General features: G+C 47.9%; 1 long non-coding RNA gene across 1 annotated transcript; it reads right to left on the bottom strand.

Moving 5' to 3' along the window:
* Positions 1-1304: 1304 nt before the first annotated feature.
* LOC124029920 lies at positions 1305-3618 on the bottom strand. The gene is made up of 3 exons (XR_006837866.1): positions 3549-3618; positions 3238-3314; positions 1305-1485 (listed from the first exon to the last, which is right to left on the bottom strand). It is a non-coding gene; the product is annotated as an uncharacterized LOC124029920 (long non-coding RNA).
* Positions 3619-5671: the final 2053 nt, after the last annotated feature.

Raw genomic sequence — 5671 nt, 5'->3', positions numbered from 1 at the left:
CAGCCTTTCTTTCAGGAACCCTGCGTCTTGGGCAGAACAGCTCCCCTGGGCAGAATACGCTCACAATTCGCTTCCTTCGTCTGCTACCGGGTTATCTCCGTTTCAGAGTAGTCTGGGTTACCAGCCTCCTCTGTTCTCATCCCAGCTTGCCGAGTCCAGCGTTCCCTCCGCTCAAGCGTTTGTCCAACGTTGTGAGCGCACCTGGAGGAGGGTGAGGTCTGCACTTTGCCGTTACAGGGCACAGACGGTGAGAGCCGCCAATAAACGCAGGATTAAGAGTCCAAGGTATTGTTGCGGCCAGAGAGTGTGGCTTTCCACTCGCAACCTTCCTCTTACGACAGCTTCTCGTAAGTTGACTCCGCGGTTCATTGGTCCGTTCCGTGTCTCCCAGGTCGTCAATCCTGTCGCTGTGCGACTCTTCTTCCGCGACATCTTCGTGGCGTCCATCCTGTCTTCCATGTCTCCTGTGTTAAGCCCTTTCTTCGCACCCCGTTCGTCTTCCCTCCCCCCCCCCGTCCTTGTCGAGAGCGCACCTATTTACAAGGTACATAAAATTATGGACATGCGTTCTCGGGGACGGGGTCACCAATACCTAGTGGATTGGGAGGGTTACGGTCCTGAGGAGAGGAGTTGGGTTCCGTCTCGGGACGTGCTGGACCGTTCGCTCATCGATGATTTCCTCCGTTGCCGCCAGGATTCCTCCTCGAGTGCGCCAGGAGGCGCTCGGTGAGTGGGGGTACTGTCATGTTTGTCATTCATTGTCATGTCTTGTCCCTGTGCTCCCCATGCTATTCGTTTCCCTCTGCTGGTCTTGTTTGGTTCTATCCCTCTCTCCCCCCTCCCTCTCTCACTCTCTCGCTCTCTCTTCTCTCTGTCGTTCCGTTCCTGCTCCCAGCTGTTCCTATTCCCCTAATCATCATTTAATTCCCACACCTGTTCCCCGATCCTTTCCCCTGATTAGACTCCCTATTTATTCCTTTGTGTTCCGTCCCTGTTCCGTCGGTTCCTTGTTTTGTATTCCATGCTGTAATTGCGTTTCGCCCTGTCCTGTCGTGTTTTTTGCCGTGATTGTGTATCACCCTGTCCTGTCGTGTTTTGTGCCTTCTTCAGACGCTGCGTGTGAGCAGGTGTCTCAGTTTGACTACGGCCTGCGCCTACCCGAAGCGACCTGCAGTCTGTGGCCGCTTCTCCAGTTGTTTTCCCCTCTACTGTCTAGAGGATTTCAGTTATTCGGATTTGAGCATTAATAAACTCTGTTTCTGTTAAGTCGCGTTTGGGTCCTCCTTCACCTGCATAACAACATAAGATGTTTTTGCTAATTATTAACATACTGAAAAGGTTGCGAGGAACAACAAACCACATATTGGTATAGCAATCATGTACTGTATAAAACCCAGGTTGGTAGATTTATGTATGAGAAACTACACAGAGAAACACTCACCAATCATCTGTGCAATGGTCTTCTCATACTCTGCCACGATTCTCCTGTGAGACACAAACGGCAAAGATAATTTATAAACAGACAAATATTCCAGTGTTTGTTCTTCATAAATGTAGACCGTTTCTTAAAGGCACACAGACAGGAAGTAATGTGTCAAAACACCAATCATGTGCTTTCTTCACAGAGGCAATCACGCACAGTGTTGTCACCCACAAGTGTGAGGTGGACGAGGCTATCTTTAAACCTTCATAAAGATAGCCTCGTCCACCTGTCGAAATCTGCCTTGGCTTTGTTTTCAATGCCACTGACTCCATTTCTCTTTCTCTCTCTCTCTCTCTCTCTCTCTCTTTTTCTCTCTCTGGCAATGCATTCAGTAACTATATTGACATGGAAAGTAAACACTTCCATTGTCAAGGTAAACACCGATGGTCCAACAGAAATATACTAGACAGTAAGTATTAAAGTGATAACAATGACAACGAGAATGTTAATCATATTAACTCCCTCTCTCTCCTTCTTCTCTCTCTCTCTCTCTCTCTCTCTCTCTCTCTCCCCCCTCACTCTCCCTCCCTCCCTCCCTCTGTCTTTCTCTCTCTCTCTCTCTCTCTCTCTCTCTCTCTCTCTCTCTCTCTCTCTCTCTCTCTCTCTCTCTCTCTCTCTCTCTCTCTCTCTCTCTCTGTCTCTCTCTGTCTCTCTCTCCCTCGCTCTCTCTCCCCCTCCCTCTCTCTCCCTCTCTCTCTCTCTCCCCCCCTCCCCCTCTCTCTCTCTCCGTCTCTCTCTCCCTCCCTCTCTCTCCCCCCTCCCTCTCTCTCTCTGTCCCCCCTCCTCTGTCTCTCAGCAGTTTGTGTCCCCATTAGAATTCCTTAAAAGTATATCCTTCCCCTCAATGTATCAAATGAATCACAGGCATGATTGGATAGGTGAACACACAGTGTACACAATGCCATTAATTTCTAATCAATCACTTCAAGAAAGGGAGGAAGGAATGATGATAGCATTCATTTAGTAATTTTTATTTTAAGGAGTTCAAATGAGGCCACAGCCTGTGTGCTAGTGCCTCTCTCTCTCTCTCTCTCCCTCTCCCTCTGTCTCTCCCCCCCTCTCTCTCTGTCTCTCACTCTCTCACTCTCTGTCTCTCACTCTCTCACTCTCTGTCTCTCTCTCTCTCTCTCTCTCTCTCTCTCTCTCTCTCTCTCTCTCTCTCTCTCTCTCTCTCTCTCTCTCTGTCTCTGTCTCTCCCCCCCTCTCCCCCTCTCTCCGTCTCTCCCCCTCTCCCCCCTCTCTCCCTCCCTCTCTCTCTCTCTCTCTCTCTCTTCCCCCCCTCTCTCTCTCTCTCTCTCTCTCTCTCTCTCTCTCTCTCTCTCTCGCTCTCTCGCTTCGCTCTCGCTCTCTCTCTCTCTCTGCTTATGACAATGCTGCTTGTTTGGGGTTGCCAGAGAGTGGGTAGATTAGCTGGGCCTCCCCTCTTAGCTACTTAATCCTCCTTATCCCAATCAGCCTAATGATATAAGCCTATAGGCTCTCCTAGCCAGCTGGATCTCCACCCTATCCCAATCCACCTCCCCAAAACCCCACCACCACCCCAACCCTCCACCCTAAAACCACAACACCCCAAACCACCACCCCAACCCACCCCCCCCCCAAAACTTGAACAACCCCAAATTCTAATATCCCATAACTCTTTACATGAATGCGGAAGAACAAAGGGACCAACTAGTAACCAACGTCTCTGGTCCCATGAACCTGTCCTTCGTTATCTTCAACCAAGCTGACGGACTGACGGGTGATCAACTCACCTCATCTCCAGCACTTCCTGTCGACTGTCCTCGTACTTCCTCTGCCACTCCAGTACCTCCTTTTCCTTGAACACGATCTGAAAGGTATGATGAATAGGACTTTCTTAGGTACACATCATGTACACATCACATGAAGAACTGTGAAGACATCAGGCCATATAGTGTTTTGTATTTACATCAGTATACAAAAAAAAAAAATGCATGTGTTTTTATCTATATAATCTGCATTTGTATTGACTATACTGTTGAATGTCAACCTGTTCCTCCAATACTGTCATACAGTAAACTTGGGTGTAGGTCTAGAGGGGTACCTCTTCTCGTGCGATGCCCAGGAGTGCTCCATGTCTTTGGGTGGATAGGGGCTCTCCCTCTCCCCTCTCCGTAGCCCGCTGTCCGGGTGTAGAGAGAACTCTTGGTATCCGCGCAGTCCCTGTCCAGTGTTGATGACATCACTTCTCTGTCTCTCTGCTGCTCGCCGAAGCCAGGTCAGGGGAGAGGAGGAGGAGGAAGAGGAAGAGGAAGAGGAAGAAGAGAAGGGGAGAGACACAGGAACAGACCGTTAGTTAGGTATCTGGTTGATCTAATGGTGACAGAAAACTAGGGTTGTGTTCTGGAAGCTTTCCCAGAAACCCCAGTTGGAAGATTGTGGAATCCTCCATCCAGGATTTCTGGAAAACCTGGGAAAGTTACCTGCACTTTAAACCCCTAAAGACAATGCACACTCTTTGTAGGATCCTGAACCAAACCAAGCCACAAGGCTGCATCATATCGGATCAGAAAGATGCCCCAAACCAAGATGCTCCACACCAAGATGCCCCAAACCAAGATGCTCCACACCAAGATGCCCCAAACCACGGCCAAACTCAATATGCAAAATGATGCAGCCTCTGTAATGATGCTCTTGGAGACTTAGGCAGCTGGTAGCAACATGTTTGGATGGAGCAGTCCTCAATGCCAGTGATTGGCTGATGCTGCAACAGCTTGGCTGTAATTGGATCTAGGCAAGGGAAAGAGGCGGGATATATCTACTGATGGATGAATGCTGCATGATATTGGAGAGGGACAGGGATAGGTAGTAGCACAATGTTAGTGTCATGAATCATGTGACTAAGCGCATCACAATGTCAGAGGAAGCTGTTATGATTTTGATAGGTGTAAAAGGTCCTGTGTAAAACACTTGATTTCCAATCTGACCTGGAACCAGTTTTAAATGAATACGTCTAACTTCCACTGCCCACAGGTTAGAATAACTGACAAGGCGGCAGGGTAGCCTAGTGGTTAGAGTGTAGAGGCGGCAGGTAGCCTAGTGGTTAGAGTGTTGGGCTAGTAACCGAAAGGTTGCAAGTTCAAATCCCCGAGCAGACAAGGTACAAATCTGTTGTTCTGCCCCTGAACAAGGCAGTTAAACCACTGTTCCTAGGCCATCATTGAAAATAAGAATTTGTTCTTAACTGACTTGCCTAGTAAAATAAAGGTTAAAAAAAAAAAAAAATTGGCAGGGTTTTCCATATTAGACAAGTTCAGTAGCGCTTGGTCCCATACAGCAGGGCATCAGAAAATCAACTTGGATATGTAAGAAAGACATCAAATATTTGATTTAATTAAAAAAACATTAGCTAGTCACATGAAATGTCTCAACACAGAATCCAACACAGAATCTGATTATGACATCATAACCCAGACTCTGATCATGGAGTTGCCCCCCCAAAACAGCCGTGGATGGTTTAATCCTCCCTGTGGGGGATTAGGGATTGGGGCCTCGTGGGGGTGTAGGAGATTTAAAGCTCCACTAATACAGTAGTCCTAGAGAGATGTGTTGGGTCTAGCTGCAGCATTTAACCACTAATACCTTTCTTATTCTATTGTATGATATTATAACACTGGCTCTACTGCTTAAGGTCCATAGAGACAATCTGTAGCAGTTGTAAGGATAAGCAGGTCCAAGAAGACTTGGTAGTCTTAGGATTGGACCTCAGCCCCCAAGACAGCCACCGACTGCGCTAGCCAACATACTGTAGAGGCAAAGACTGGATTTGATTAGTATCCCCATTAACTGAGGCCTTGATGACAGCTAGTATTGCTGAGGATTGGCTCAGTCAACCTGCCACCAACTGGGTAAGCAGCCCACTCTGTCCCGATTTAAATAATGAACATCCAGGTACATCCGTTGGACAGGATACTAGTCTATCTCTGGGCCTTACCCCATATCCATCCCCTTAGTGCCAATTAGAGACCTTAACCATCCCCTTAGTGTCAAGACCTTAACCCATATCAATCCCCTTAGTGTCAAGACCTAACCCATATCCATCCCATTAGTGCCAAGTAGAGACCTTAACCCATATCCATCCCTTAGTGCCAAGTAGAGACCTTAACCCATATCCATCCCCTTAGTGCCAAGTAGAGACCTTACCATCCCCTTAGTGCCAAGTAGAGA

The sequence above is a fragment of the Oncorhynchus gorbuscha genome, unplaced genomic scaffold (genome assembly GCF_021184085.1).
Source record: "Oncorhynchus gorbuscha isolate QuinsamMale2020 ecotype Even-year unplaced genomic scaffold, OgorEven_v1.0 Un_scaffold_8182, whole genome shotgun sequence".
NCBI classification, from domain to species: Eukaryota; Metazoa; Chordata; class Actinopteri; order Salmoniformes; family Salmonidae; genus Oncorhynchus; species Oncorhynchus gorbuscha.
Note: the sequence above shows the minus strand (reverse complement) of the source record. Positions and strands in the feature narration are given on the sequence as shown.